We start from the raw sequence: 17,123 nt of genomic DNA on the forward strand, positions 1-17,123 counted from the left end.
TATAAAAAAAATTCTAGAAACAGTAATAAAGTACAGTCTTTTAAAAAAGATTCTTTAGGCTTAGAATACACATTTAATTCTAGACTGGTACAATTAATCAGAGTGATCTTTGGCAGTTATGATCCTTGAGCTTGAATTTTCTTATTTAATTGCATGCAGGTAAACTATCTAGGCCCTGCATCTTTCATTTAACATTAAGAATAAAATTAAATGTTATGAGTGTTTACAGCATGATGAATACAACTAGATAATTATCACCTTACAGGCTTGATGATTTAGCCTGGCCTACAATACCTTATAGTTATATTCATTAGGAAGGCTAACAACAATATAATAACTACCTGCAATTTTTCAGAGTACACAGTATAAATTCATTTTAAGCAAAATACTTTTCATTTATCTGAAAATGTTGATTCCAGTCAATCAAATTCAAATTGATTACCCAAAGTATAACATATCATTCCGCTAATGTCTTAATTACTTTTAAACTGAAATAAGCATGGCTTTAAAAATAAAATACATATCTTCAATGTTTAAAAGATGGGGTATTTTATTACATTTTTGACAATTTCACATATGTATATAATGCATTCTGATTATTCTAAGCCCTATTCTATCTCATCTCATTCCCATCCCTTACTTACCTCAATTACTCCCTAAATGTCCCTTTCTCACATGTATGTATTCTTGTTTGGTGACACACAGAGTTTAGTCAGGACTATCCTTGATTACGTATGGAAATATCCAATAGAATCTGATGGGCCCACCAATGAGTATGCATCTAAAGACACTGACTCTCCATCCCCCAGAACCCATCTGTAGCCAGTAATTTACCAAGGATGGGTAGGATCCCATGAGCTCCTCACCAATCCATCTGGCTGTTGACATATTTAGTCTTGTACAAGCCCAGTAGACGCTAATAAAATTTGGAAATATAAATTTAAATAACTGTCATTTCAAGGAAGTTTTGATTAATAATGTTGACATCATAAATAAGAGAGGGTCTGTTGATTAGTACTTCTATAGTAGTGCTTGAAGAAACAAGTTTATTCAATTTTGCCTTATTTTATATTTTAACACATGAGCATAGTTAATTCCCTGAATCAAATGCAGAAATAATGACTCATTTGAAAGTAAAAAGTAATATCTCATAAAACACCATACCCTTCAGGAACTTGACCATGGACTTTATAGTTTTTAGAACCGTTAAAAATTAATATATATTATTTATTATTCTTTATTGTATTGTTGTAAACACACAATTGTACAAGAAGTGAGAACCACCATGAATGATATGTAATGATTAGAGAAAAACTAAGAAAAGGTTTTGACCTAATTATTTCCATATTTATTTGTATTAAAAAATTATTGCCTTGAAGTGCAAGGTTGTGTTGCATACATACAATAAATCTATTAAAAACTAAAGTCAGAAAGTGAAGTATATCTAGTTGAGTTATTATTTATTATTATTATATGTAATTAAGTAGCTTACATGCAAATATTTTATTAATAATGAGATAATTTGAACTTAATAAAATATATCTGAAATGGAATTCAATTTTCAAATTCTAGAACTGATAATTATGAATACTGTTATTTTAATGATATTAAGAGGCATGAGTAGTTGGATATATCAATACTAAGGTCAGCCTTTGGGAATTTTATCATTTGTCCAGAGGATAGAAAAAGTTCAAAGATATGAAGTTGCTTGAATTATTACAGTGTTTCAGAAGAGAGTATATCATAATGGTCAAAACTTTGCATGATGGAAAAAGAAGGGGATCAAGTAACTGGGAGATTATATTTTGGAGTAAATAGATACCCAAAACAAAATTTCATAATGTAACAGGACAAATGTCAGATATTTCTCCTGTTGTAGGTAGAGGAGTACATGTATAAACAAGTGTTCTTTTAAATTTGTTTAAACTTTGTGGAGATATCATACTAAGATATCGTAAACATCACTCAAAGTATTATAGTATATAACGATAACAATATTCATTACAGTTCAATTTAAATCTATTTTTTTTAGGAATGCCACTTTTTTAAAAAAATCAACATTCTCTTTTTTCCTTTATTTCTCCTTTGTCCTCACTCCTTTATTTATTTCCTGCTCTGAAGCTTGAGTTGGAGCTGCTAGGCAAAGGGCCTGGCCATCCATTCTGCAGAGAAAACCTAAGAGTAAAAGAGTAAAGCGTTAGCTAGTCAGAGTGCACCCTTCCGTAGATATCAAACTGAATTTTCCTTTCTGCATGTGGTAAGAATAACATTTAATGTCACTATACCACTGAATGAATGAATGTTGAGTTCATTAATGTTACTCACTAAAAGAATCTTTTATGAATATCCTCTACATATGGTAATTAAAATTACTGAGAAAGTATTTTACCAAAATTCATTGCTCTGTGGTATGAATTGTAGTTTTAACAGATTGAACTTGGCCCTTTCCCAATCAAAGATGTATCCAATATAGTCACTACAGATGGAAAGATCTCCCATGCTCATGGATTGGAAGGATTAACATAGTAAAAATGGCTATCTTACCAAAAGCAATATATAGATTCATTGCAATCCCCATCAAAATTCAAACACAATTCTTTACAGACCTTGAAAAGACAATTGTCAAGTTCATATAAAAAAAAAAACAGAATAGTTAAATGCTGTTATCTGTTTTTTTATTATCTACAGTGGTTGTGCCTTAAGCAATGGCTGTCCTAGAGATTGTAACTCTACTGCTACCAGCAGGGGTTTGATTGCAAGGGCCACAGCCTGAGGCGATTTTGTTCCCTCAGGCACCTACTCTTTCAAACTACTGAAGGAAACTTTATCTAAATCTAAAGAACTCATGATTCAATGGTTTAGGTGGAATTCTGCTCCCTCAGAGAGGCTGAATAGCAAATAGCTAATCTTCTCACTTTGCTGGCATCTTCCAAAAAACAAAAACAAAACAAACAAACAAATAAAAAACCCATCATCCTTCCCTCAGCCTCCACTTAAAAAAAACATTGCTACACATGGTTCCTCCTTACCACTTCCTGTCAGCTACTTACTGACTCAGCCTCCTACTGGAAGGTTAATTTTATTTAATCAAGCACATCTTTGAATTGGTAACAAAAGCAGTTGAAAAAAATGCAACACACCTTAAAATAATATTCCCCAACAGTTAAAACAATTCTGAAAAATCAAAGAACTGTTGGAGGTATCACCATTACTGGTTTCAAGTTGTACTACAGAACTGTAGTAATAAAAACCACATGCTGTTGGCATAAAAATAGACATATTGATCAATGGAATCTAATTGAAGACAAAGACATAAATTCACACAGCTATGGAACCTGATTTTTAAATAAAAAACTAGAGATAAACAATGTAAAAAAGAAAGCATCTTCTGCAAATGACCAAACTGGATGTCTGCATATAGAAGAATGCAAATAGATGCATATTTATCACCCTGCACTAATCTCAAGCCCAAGTTGATCAAAGACCTCAACACAAAACCAGACACACTAAACCTGATAGAAGAGAAATTTGAGAACAGCCTCAATGCATTGGCACAGGAGATAATTCCCTGAACCAAACAAATAGTACAGACACTAAGATCAACAATTAATAAATGGGACTTCATGAGACTGAAAAGCTTCTGTAAGGCAAAGGACAGTGTCATTTAGACAAAAAGGCAGCCTATGGAATGGGGAAGATTTTTAGCAACTCCACATCTGATAGATGTCTAATATCCAAAATATATAAAGAACTCATGAAACTATATATTAAAAAAGCAAATAATCCAATTAAAATGGTGTACAGTTCTAAACAGAGACTTCTCAATAGAGGAATCTCAATGGCTGAGGAACACTTAGAAATGTTCAATATCCTTAGCCATCAGGGAAACACAAATCAAAACCACTTGGAGATTCCATTTTACACTTGTCAAAATGGCTAAGATCAATAACAAAAGTGACAGCTCATGCTGGAGAGGATGTGGAGCAAGGGGAGCATTCCTTCCATTGTTGGTAAGAGTGCAAAAATGTACAATCACTTTGGAAATCAATATGTCAGTTCCTCAGAAAATTTGGAATCATTCTCCTTCAAGACCCAGCTATACCTCTCTTGGGCATATATCCATAGGATGCTCCATCCTACCACAGGACATTTGCACAACCATGTTCATTGCAGCTTTATTCATAATAGCCAGAAACTGGAAACAATCTAGATGTCCATCAATTGAATACTGGATAAAGATATTATGGTACATTCACACAATGGAGTATTACATAAAAATGATATAAAATTTGCAGGCAAATGGATGCAATAGAAAAAATCATCCTAAGTGAGGTGCCCCAGACCCAGAAAGTCAAATATGACATGTATTCACTTGTAAGTGGCTATTACCTGTCAAATAAATGGTAACAAAGCTACAATCCACAGACCTAAAGAGTTTAGGTAAGGAGGAAGGCTCTGGGGAGATTCATGGATCTCCCTGGGAAGGGGAAATAGAATAGATTGTGTGGGTGTATTCAGAGCAGGTGGGGACGTGGTGACAGTCATCAGGTGAAGGAAGAGTGCAGGGAGAGAGTGCAGGGAGAGACAGTAGAAATTGGGAGCCATTGGAGGGGGCTTTATGGAAACCTAGTGCAGTGGAAACTTCCTAGAATCTATGATGGTGACACTGGTGAGGACTCCTAGTAATGGAGTTTATGAATTCTAAACTGGCCATCTTTTGTAAAGAGGCAAGGCTTCCAGTGTTCGGACTGGGTTACATTTGGTTGAGTTGTTGGCTGAGAAGTTCCTGTGGTGATCCCTAAACAACCCAGACTGATGCTAGAACAGAGGGTTTCCCTCTGAAAACTGACAGCCAGTCCCCATTGCCAAGGATGACTTTCACTCAGGTCATTGAACATAGAGAGATTGAACTGCTGCAGGCTTGGAATCTTCACCTCTACATTCTAGTATCTTCCTCATGAGAAGGTACTCTGCAGGCTACAAAAGAGAAAGTGGGACACCAAGCCAGCCATAAATTCCTCTATCTACAATCTGTGACCACAAGGTGTACTGGGGCAATGATGGGGAAGACAATGTAGGAGTAGCCAACCAATGCTTGATTTAACTTGTGGCCCATGCCCCAAGAGGCTAAGTAGCCCATGCCTGACACTGCCTGGATGGCCAGGAACCAGAGGCTGGATAGCCCAGAGACCTAGGATAGAACCAAAAATGACTGGCTATATAAATAAATAAATAAATATGTAAATAAAAAAGAGTCTATGAAATGATTCCTAATGATATTTTGCTATACTCATGGATAGGTACCTTGTCGAGTCATCATCAGAGAGGCTTCCTCCCGTAGCAGATGCAAGTGGGTGCAGACACCAATAGCCAAATATTATGCAGAGAAATTGGAGATTTTCATAAGGTTGCCTCCTTCAGAGCTCGGGGAACCACATGAAAGAGGGGGAAGAAGGACTGTAGGAGTCAGAGGGGGTGGAAGATACCAGGAGAACATGGCCCACTGAATGAATTAGGCATAGCTCACATGGGCTTTCTGAGACTGAAGTGAGAAGAAGCATAGGGCCTACATGTGTCTGCATGAGGTCCTCTGTGTATAAGTTATGGCTGTTAGCTTGGTATATTTTGTGGGATTCCTAAAAGTGGGAACAGGAGTATCTCTGACTCTTTTGCTTGCTCTTGTGACTTTTATTCCTCCAATTATATTCCCTTGTCCAGCCTCAGTATGAGGGCTTTTACCTTGACTTATTTTATCTTGTTTTGTCCTGTCTGGCTGTCATCTCTTGGAGACAGGCTCTTTTTGGAAGAGAAAATAGAATGGGAGTGAATCTGGGGAGGAAGGGAGTTGGGATCAGCTAGGAGGAGTGGATGGAGGGGAAACTGTGCTTGGGGTATAAAAAAGAACTTAAAAAGAAATGATGAATAGTATTCTATAATAAGTCTGTTTTTTGTATTTTCAAAATATACTAATTTTATTTTTTTATTTTAAAACAGTTCATAGTTTGCATATGGTATATATGATAAGGATAATTAAAATATTTTATAATAGTAGAAATACACAGATCCACATCATATTTTCAATAACAATGAGCCAATATATGAAAATTTTGAAAATAAATATAGTGAGAAATTGTGTTTATGCCACATTTAATCAGCTACAAAATTCCATTTTATGTCTTTTTGTTAAAAAATATTACAGGCTCAAAAAAAGCATCACTTTTAGCAGAAACAAAGATGCACAAAATACAGAATTATTATCAAAGGAATAGAAATTGCAAGAACAAGAGTCAATTATAAAACACTCAAATGACTGATTTTCAAGAGAGCACTTGGTCAAACTGATTTGGAACATTTTAAAATCTGTTTGCAGCAATACTAGATTAGTGCTTGATTGAGGGAAATCAAAAGTGTATATACTCCAGGGGATGGCAATCTTGAGGGGACATCTTATTCTCCCTGACATAATGCAATGGCTATATGTTAAAAATTTAGATCCTTGAGAAACTCTTTCAAATATCACCAATGACAAATGTGAAAAATGTTTATTAGAGCATTCTTTATATTGAAAAAAGCAAATAACCTAAATGGAACTGTCTATAAATGTGTTAATGTTAATATACGAAGTGTTACTTTTATAAAATGTGAAATACCAGGCCAAAGATGTAGCTCTGTGGTAGAGAAGTTACTTAGCAAGAATAAAGGCCTGAGTTTGATTTCAAGCACCATAAAGGTACCACCACCACCACCACCACCACAATAATAATAAAATAATAATAAAAATAATAAGCTAATGTTTAAATAGAATATTAAAAAAGGCTAGATACATTTGTAAACATTTTACACTTAGTCATTTCATAATTCCATAGAAGAAATGTGTGGTGTTTTGTATGAGAAATATCACTCATAGGCTAATGTATTTGAACATTTAGACCCCCAGTTTGTGAGGCTGTTTGAAGAGTTTATGGAGCATTTAGGATGAGGGACCTTGCTGGAGGTGGGTCACTGGGTGTAGGCTTCGAGAGCATATAGTTTTACTTCCAGTTCACTGTCTCTGCTTCCTGTCTGTAGATGGAGATGTGAGCTATCAGCTATGTAATCCTACACCCAGGCCTTTCTATTTTTGCACTTCCCTTGCCATTACATACTTTCCCTTTGGAAACATAAGCCAAAATAAACTCTTTATTCTAAAGAAAAATTAAGTGACATGTGTCAAGATATGTAAACATTAGAAAAGTTGGGTCTAGTGATACAAACCTGAATTTCAAGCTATTCAGGCTGCTAGAAAGGGAGGTTTGCCAGTTCAATTCCTGCCTAGGCCACAGAGCAAGTGCAAGGCCAGCCTGAAAATTAAATGACACTCTGTCTCATAAAAAGGGGGTTGGGCTTCTCTTCTCTGATGTTCCCTGAGCATTGGGAGGGGTTGGTGATTACACATGTCCCATTTAGGCCTGAAACTTACAATCACTTGCTTTCAATATTTCGACCAGTTAAAAGTCTCTGCATTAACTTTTGCCTACTACAAAAAGAAGCTTATCTGGCAAAGACTGAAGGCAGCACAAATCTGTAGGTATAAATGTAACTCTTTAGAAGTCAATTTGACAACATGACTCTTTGGCAAAATAACAAGAATAGATTCCTCTCTAAGACATATGTTCTTCCCAGCCATTTTTTAAACCATGTTTACAAGATAAGACAGGAATATTCTACTTTTGGAGCAGATCTCAAATCTAAGTAGAAAGTGCTCAGTTACCCCCATAATAGTCATTCCACTATTATATCATAGGTACATCTTACCTGGCAGGTAGATATTTTAGTATACACTGTCCAGTGCAAGGTAAGACCATTGATGTCTTTTTTTACCCAGCAGCCTGTCTAGCTCCTTTCAGTGGCAGGAGCCATGTGACTTCTTCATGGGACAAGGTCTGAGAATAACATGAACAGCTATCCTTGTGGAAGAGCCCTGGAGACCCTAACCCATTCGGCAAATTCTGTGGACAGTTCACTGCATAATTCTGGGAGCATAAGTGCTACGCTCTCTCCTTGCTTTCACTGTGCTAGCCATATACTTTCACTGTGCTACCTTTAGTTTCACTTTCTCAGTCATGGATAAAACAGCTATTACAAAAGGAAAACTTCCCTCTGATGACTCTCCTCTGAGTGAACCAGAGGGAATGTTGTTAAAAATATACAGTGGACCTGGTTCAACCCCTAAAGCCTTTGATGTTTTAGGTGTGACCATGAATTCAGGCTTTTTAAGAACAGGATGTTGCCTTTCCAATGTCGGAGTAGCTCATAAAGTTTAATATTACATATTTTCATAACTGTTCTGGGAAGAATTATTTTAACCACAAGAGACTTAGAGAAATGCTAATAAATAGATTGTATCAAGAGTTAATGGGGACAGTCTAGAGACAGGAAATAAAGTAGAATAATAGAAACCTACAGTTCTCTCATTTCTAATAGCTGTGCTAATACCATAAGAAGTTGAGAAAGACATAAGAACAAGGGATAAACAATGCCAACTATTAAGAGTAAGGTTCCAAGTTGTGTTGCCTATAGGACAAATGGAAAAACCTAGTATATCCTCAGAGGAGATGGAGTAGTACAGAAAGTAGAATGAATTGATCCAGCTTTGGCTGTTGGGTTGATTGTAAGAACCCAAACCCTACCAATGTAAATATTAACCACTATAGACAAAACTGTCCCCCATCCTGCATGACGTTATAACCACAAATGTGCCAACTGGGCACATTGTTCTACCTGTAGGTGTGCCTAGTTAGAAAGCTTCTTTGTGGCTCACAACACTGCTTATGCTTTTATCATTAGAGATATGAATCAAGTAGGTAATTGCTGCAAGCTGCAGGAAAATGGAATTCAACTATAACACAAGATACTACTTGGAAAAGTCAAGCCATGGCTTAAGAAGTCTTGTGATATTTTAGATTTTGTGTATATACTAAGTGGTTCCTAAAATGATTTTCTGGTGTGCTTCCAAAAACTCCTAACAGTGTATTTATCTAAAATACTTATCAAGCATTCAAGGCCAAATGATCTCCTGAACTAAGGTAAAACCCTTATGGAAACAACACCTGTTTCCTAGGTCTGATGGATAGCTTTATTTCTTGTGCAATTTAAGGTGAGACCCTCCTTTCTTATACAGCCTTACAAACATTATAGACTCATAATTTCTTACCTAACCACTTCTAGCAATGTAGTTTGAGCACACAAATTCCCTTTTTTGATATACTAACTGATCATTAGCTCTCAGTTGACCTCCTCCTTTACCACTCCCCTTTGGGGTTGTAAAAGAAAGCCTGACAGTCACTGTCTGAGGAAAATTCTTACCTGCCTTTATGACCCTGTAGGAATTCAAGCCTGGTGACCTGACTGGAGGGGGAGGATTGCTATTGCTAGTGTTTATAACTGTATATCCTAGAGAGCTTGAGAAGAAGAACTGAGGGGTATAAGGAGATTCAGAGGAAGAATTTGAGAGAGTGGACTTGAAGATGAGATGGAAAAGGGAAAAGAGAATGGAAGAACTAGGGTAAGAACTGAAGAGGAACTAGATTGAGGACTAGAAGAGAGTACTAGAGGAATGAGATGGAAGATGAAGGAGAGCCAGATGGGGAAGAACAAGATGAGGAAGAGCAAGATGAGAAAGAAGGAGATGAGAGAAGAGATAGGAAAGAATTAGATGGATGAGAACCTAGATGGGGCAGAACTAATATGAGAGAATTAAGATAGAACTTATAGAGGACAGCAGATAAATGTAGATAGAAATCAGTCAAGAAAGGAACTAGGCACGAGAATAGAATAGAAGCTGTGTAGAGAGAGAACTGACACAAAATAATAAAGTATATGGACTAAGGAGTTTCGTGTATGTAGATTCATTTCATTTCATCAAAGATTAAATTGTCAGCTGGTTGTAGATTCTTCCCGGACCCTGGGAGGGGACTATTGAGGGGCTGGACCCCCATAGTCACCTATAGGTAATGGTTACTGGTGGGAAAGTTAGGAGACGGAAGGGGAAAGAAGCAAAACAACAAACTGGTAATTATTGTAAACATTTTTATAAATTTAATGAAACAAATTTGATTACAAACCTGTTCACATAAACCATTGAAATTGTATAAATAAAAATGACCCAGGCTATCTGGGGCAACTTGTTCGAACAACAGGTCATCACAGTTTCTTTGTTGTGTCATCTAAACACATCCATCCCAGGCCATCAAAGCCATCTGGAGCTAGACTTCCAGAAACCTAGTACTATGAAAGCTAGTTAGCAGAAAGGAGGTTTCATAGTCAGAAATTTATATTTTTCTGTCTTGCAACCAAAGTGCACAGAGTCTTCAGCAATAGGGTCTTACCATCTAGTTATGGTTTTCAGTCAAGATCAGTGGCAATAGGGCATATGTAAGTGGCAGTGGATGGGGAGGAGTGGAGTACTATGAAATGTTGTCTTCTGGACAGGACAGGGCTGATGCACTCATAATCTCAAAGTATCTGTGTCTGGCTCAACAAAAACTGCAAAAGATCAACCAGTCAAACATCCAGTAAGGGTCAAGGAGGGACTCCCAAACTCTACCTTTAGCTGAGGAGTTATTTGTAGTTGATCGCTGCTGGGGGAGGACAGTCAGTTTTCTTCATGGGTATAATGACTAGTAGGTAGTCTGCGCTCCATTATATAGGCCAACACTCACGAGAATATAGGCAACATTATTTGGAATCAGTGAATATAAAAAACAAGCATGTGAAGTTGGGAGGGGTACTTGTTGGAGGGAAACATGGACATTGGCAACAGGAAATAGTAAGTGGATATGATGAAAATTTATTGTAGATATGCATGAACTTCTCATAGAATGAATAAAATTATTATTTTAAAAGGTCTTTGTAACAGTTGAAGAATAAGAGCCCATGAATTTGGGACACTGAAAGGGGTGAGGTACATAGAATGGGTTGGAGAGAGGAAAGAAAAGTGGGAAAATGATGTAATTATATTATAATTGAAAATATTTAAAAGGCAGTAGTGATCAGTGATAATGTACTTGTCCAGCATGTAAACAGGACCTGGTTTGGTCCCTAGCACCACCAAAACAGAAATAAGAAAATGTCATGTTGAAAAGAAATGCCTATTATAGCAAAATCTGTAAAGGACTGTATCATAAATAATAGTTAACATTTGTAAATATCAAAACAAACAACCCACAGGTCCTCAAAATTCACATAATTGGAAGCTTTACTATAAAAATACACATTTTATCATAAATTTAGAAAATTACGATGCTTTTGCACATGAACTATGAACCAATAGCTGAGGAGCCCCCAACTGGATCAGGTCCTCTGGATAAGTGAGACAGTTGATTAGCTTGGATTGTTTGGGAGGCACCAAGGCAGTGGGACCAGGACCTGTCCTTAGTGCATGAGCTGACTGTTTGGAACCTGGAGCCTATACAGGGACACTTTGCTCAGCCTGGGAGCGGGGGACTAGACCTGCCTGGACTGAATCTACGAGGTTGAGCTGAATCCCCAGGGAGTACTTGCCCTGGAGGAGATGGGAATGGGGGGTAGCCTGTGGGAAGGGTCGGGGGCAGGGGGAGGGAGGACAGGGGAATCCGTGGCTGATATGTAAAATTAAATTAAATTATAAAATAAAAAAACTCCAAAAAATAAAAAAAGGTAATCTTATAAGAAATCTTAAAAGAATCACAAATCTAAACTTTTATACATGAAAAAGAATTGGTCAGCTCTACTTTAAACCTTTTGGGTGCATACCCACTGTTCAATAGTTTCTTATATCAGGAGATTGAGGGCAGAAATGGGTATAATGAATTAATCATCACCTTTGGTCTCCAACTGATCCTAGGAAGAAAGGTACATCACGTAATGATAATTGATCTCCTTTGTTCTTGTTCCCTGACCTTAAAGAGTTCCATATTCAACTATATTCCTTTCTAAAACTTTAGATTATCTTCTTGGGTTTTTTACCTCAAAGCTATTCAACAAAGAAATCTTAGTATAACTTTAAGTTATTTTCAAAACTTTATTTCAGCTATGATGCACTCTGAAACCTGTGAACATATCTCCCAACATTAAGGTTAAAAGAATTTAATTAATTTAAGTGTAAGAGCTAGTCAGTAATAAGTCTGAGCTAATGGCCAAGCAGTTATAATTAATATAAGTCTCTCTGTGTGTTTACTTGGGGGACACAAGCGGAAGAGATTTGTCCTGACCCCTAGCCAGCCAGTACATAGGAAAACTTCCAACTACACGTGTGAGTGTCATTTCCCTAACCATCTCAGATTAAAAAAAAAAGTCATAGTATGCACCAATTCTATGGATTCCCTTTGAGCCCTAATTTGCTGGAGACTGTCCCCTCACTGCCCCAGGCAGTGATAGACATATCAATATTTATGTGATCTTGACCTGTAACTTTCTCATTATTATCATTCTTACTTATAAATGTTATGCTTGTTTCATAAAAGGAAGTTAATAAATTTCTTTACCCCAAAAAGGAGTCATTATAACTAGTTATTAAGATTCCAGGATCCACAGACAGACACCATCTGCTTTCACATCCTGCTTCCACAAATTCTTTTTGTTTGTTTGTTTTGTTATTTGACAGTTCTTCACTATGAAGCCCTGGATGTCTTGGAACTTACTATGTAGACCAGGGTGGCCTCAAACTCTTTGTGATACACCTGCCTCTGCCTCCTCAGCACTGGGATCAAAGGTGTATACCAGGATTAGAGGCCCACATTCTTGAAATAGTTTCCTTGAGCAAGACATTTTTTTTATCATTTTTATACATTAATTTCTTCATCTTTGAAAGAAGACTACTATATTTAAGTCATAAAGAACTTTTTACACAGCTAAAATAAATTAAGGCTTTTAAAATGAATAGAATAGTACTTTTCAGAGATTTATGATCTATAAATGTCAGGTAATTTACTATGGTTATTTTGCTTGTAGATATGCATTCCATATCTGCAGCTTTAGCCTAGTTTCTACCTTCAGAAATACACCTTATATTACCATTGGCATAAACTCATCACATAATTTTTTTATAACCATAGAATTATAATGCATAATTTCTATATTTTTAAATAGCAGTATATAAAGCAAGTGTGAAAATGGTAATATATTAGTTATTTTCTCATTTCTATGATCAAATACCTGACAAACAAAGAAAGGCAAGGTTCGTTTTTATTCTGGGTTTGAGGTATAATCCACCATAGTAAAGGATCAGCAGAGTTCATGGTGGTAGCATTGTGTCATTGGGACTCTACATATTTTGTTAAATCAGGAAGCAAAAAGGTAGGCTGTTGGTGTACATCAGAATTTCTCCTTTTTTTTGTCTCATTTGTATTCAGTTTAGAACACCAACCCATGGGATGGTGCCACCTGTATTCAGGAAGGAACTAATTCCTCAGTTAATCCTCCCTGGAAACTGTTAGGTGGGGGAGGCACAGGCCCTTAATCCCAGAATTCAGGAGGCAGAGGCATTTGGATCTCTGTGAGTTCAAGGCCATCCTGGTCTACAGAGCGAGTTCCAGGACAACTAGGGTTACACAGGTAAACCCTGTTTCAAAAAAAAAGACAACAACAAAAAAGCCCAACATCAAAACACAGCCAAGTCCTGCTGTTGATGACGAAGATTAATTATATGTGTATTCACTTATTAATTAACTTTCAATTGTTCAGTACTATTTTTACTGTATATTCTCATGTTTACAAATTTAAACTTTACTCTTAAAAGCACATTGTTACGCTATTTTTGTTTTAATTTTTACCTATTTTATATTTGTCATAATTCATGTTATAAACTAGAAATAAACATATTTGATAAATTCACTTCTAATTAAGTCTTTAATTTTCTTCCAGAAATAAACTTTATCTACTACATTCCCTTGATTTTTAGTTTTTTAAAACAACATGCACTAATATTAAGTTACTTTTTATTAGTAGCTGACCAAACACTATTAAATAGATACATGTAATAGCTAGAAATTTGTAACAGGCCTTTCTATCCCTATTTCAACTATTCCTTTTTTTCTGAACTCTAGCAATCATAATTTTATGTAGTTATCAACATAACTGGTTTCTCCATTATTGCCAGTTATGACACTCTTCCTGGGCCAAGGTTCATTTTTCTTTCCTTTATTTCATCTATTCATATATATTATCCCCCTTATTGTAGCAAAAGCTGAGAATTTACAAAAAGGAAATGAACCAACATCATACTTCATACTTTGGACTTAGTTCTGAATAAATGATCTAATTTTACCTGCACATTATTTTCTTTTCTCTTGAGAAAGTGTGTCATATTTAGTTATTGCTACCAGTTAAATATGTCCCCTAAATCTTATGTGAAACCAATCACCAATGTGTCAGTATTAGAAAGTGGTGGCATCATAAGATTAAGTGATGAGGACGGAGCTGATATATAAGTTAATACTATTCTCAAATAAACTTTGAGGTGCTACCTGCTTTTTATATCCCTTACACTGTGAAAATGAAGTGTCTCCTCTAAAGGATGTAATATCGTGGAAGCAGAAGAGCTCTTGCTAGACACTGAATCTTGTTGTTGAACTTCTGGATTTCATAACTGAGAGATATAAATGTCTGTACTTACCAAATTATTAAGTCTCATGTATTTTATTTTAGCAGCAGCAACAGACTATGATTATTTATTACTCTCATCTATTGTAGATTAATTTCCCTATTATGCGTTCAACCATAGTAACAAATATCACTGATATTTGTTGATGATCTAAGTAAGATGTAAATTGCTATTTACTAAATGTTATTTTATGTCAGGTGGTAGTGGCACACGCCTTTAATCCCAGCTCGGGAGGCAGAGGTTGGCCAGTCTGGTCTATAGAGCTAGTTCTAGAACAACCAAGGTGACACAAAGAAACCCAGTCTCAAAAACAAAATGTTACTCTTGTTCTTTAATGGAAATTTTCCAATTATTGAACCTTAAAGAAATGAACCTTAAATAAAAACAATAAGCTCTTAATAACCTATATTTGATGTGTTAATGAATTAGTAACATAGCATTGTCTTTTCTGATCCAGTTCAAAAAGGTCAAAAAATTTTATACTTTACATTTATTTATTGTGTATGTGTATGTAAATTGTGAATGGAAGTGCCAACTCTGACTGTGGAGATAAGAGGAAATCTTGTGGGAGTTGGTTCTTTCCTTCCAGAACGTGGGTTTGTATGCATCAAAGTCATGTCATCAGTCTTAGTGGTATGCATCTTTACCCCCTGAGCCATCTTTTTGGCCCATCCAATAGTATTTTTGGAGTATATAACATATAAAAGACAGTTTTCTACACACTCAATATACAGAAATAACTCATACAATACTTGACATTCAGATAGGTACTATTTTGGACATCAAATACTCTAACTCTTTTACTTTGAACTTATAAAGAATTGGGAAATTATAGTTATATTTTTGTTAGACATAAATATCTTTAATTGTTATTACTTATAAAATTAAAAACAAGGAAGTTTTTGATAATATATTCTGATTATCTGAGAGTAATTTATAGAAATAAAATGATAAAGTCAGCAAGGCCTGTTACATAGACTTGTAATCACAACTCCCTGAGAGACTGAGGCAGGACTGTAGGCTTGTGATGTAGCTGTGCTACTTAGTGAAGTTCCGTCTCAAAATTAAAAAGGGAAACAGAGCTGAATATGTCACTAATGGTGGAGTGCTTGTCTGATGTGAGATATCCTGGTTCATTCTCCAGTGCAACAAGAAAAAAAGAAAATTTGAATGTACAGAAATAGGGAATAAAATAATAATTGTTAGAGGTGGTGTTAAAGTAAGACATTGAGAAGATATATATCAAAGGAAATAAAGTAGAAGACAACTAGGATAATCAAGTCCAGATATATAATTCACAACATGGTTAGTTATTAATACTGTATTCCACTCAAGATATTTCCTGAAAAAGTAGATCTTAGGTGCTGTTGTGACAAAAAAAATGAGTCACCAGTGATATATTTCTTTGAATAACTATAGTAATATACATACATATGAAAGCATCATGTCATACAGAGTGTGTGCCATAAAAAATTTATAAAGGTCATACAAAATAAATTTATTTAACATCTAACCATGTATAAAGTTTATCTTAATCATAAGAATCTCCCTATATTTGGTATTATAGTAAAAATACACATGATTTATAAGTATGATAGCTTATCTATTCAACTTTGCAAATCATGTTTATTATAAGAAATATAATTAATTTACTTATGATCTACTTCACAACTAAACTAACATAGTGGTCTTATATTAATATGATCTTCTGACAGCTCTGTCTCTAAGTCTATCAATTCTCATTGATACTCCCTCTTTACTTCTCTCTTCTCCCCACTCCTGACTCCCCATGGGAGGCCTTACCTTCTTGTAGGAGGGGATGAGGGAAAGTGGGTGGGGGAAGGCTGGAGGGGTGGGAGGAGAAAAGAGGGTGATCTATGATTGGTATGTAAAATGAATAAAAAATTCTTAATAAAAAATAGCTACAGAAAATAAAACAAAAAACAAAATGTATCCAGGTCTGTCTTTTTTATTTTCAGACTTGAAAAATACAAGTGAAGTCATGCAATCAACACGTTTTTGAAAACCAATATGAAACTTTGTTTTTCAGTATCCAAGAGTTGGAGAAATAAATGTTTGAGGAATTTTACTATAAAGTAAGCACTATGATACAGGGTTGTAAACATTCCTATAGGCTAACAAAAGGAGTATGTCTTAGAGTTTCTACTGCTGCAACAAAAAATCATGGCCAACAATTAAGTTGAGGAAGAAAAGAGTTTTTGCTTTTCCATTTCCTATGACTGTTTATCATCAAAGGAAGTCAGGACAGGAACTCAAGCAGAGCAGGGATCCAGAGGCAGGAACTGATGCTGAGGGCAGGCAAGGGTGTTGCTTACTGACTTGCCTCCCATGACTTGCTCAGCATACTTTTTTATAGAACCCAGAACCACCAGCCCAGGGATGGCACCACCAAAAATGGGGTGCCCCCCAATCAATCACTAATTAAGAAAATGCCTTACAACCCAATCTTATGGAGGCATTTTCACAATTGAGGTTCTCTCCT

Source organism: Peromyscus californicus, unplaced genomic scaffold (assembly GCF_007827085.1).
Source record: "Peromyscus californicus insignis strain IS unplaced genomic scaffold, ASM782708v3 Scaffold_10__1_contigs__length_136768540, whole genome shotgun sequence".
NCBI classification, from domain to species: Eukaryota; Metazoa; Chordata; class Mammalia; order Rodentia; family Cricetidae; genus Peromyscus; species Peromyscus californicus.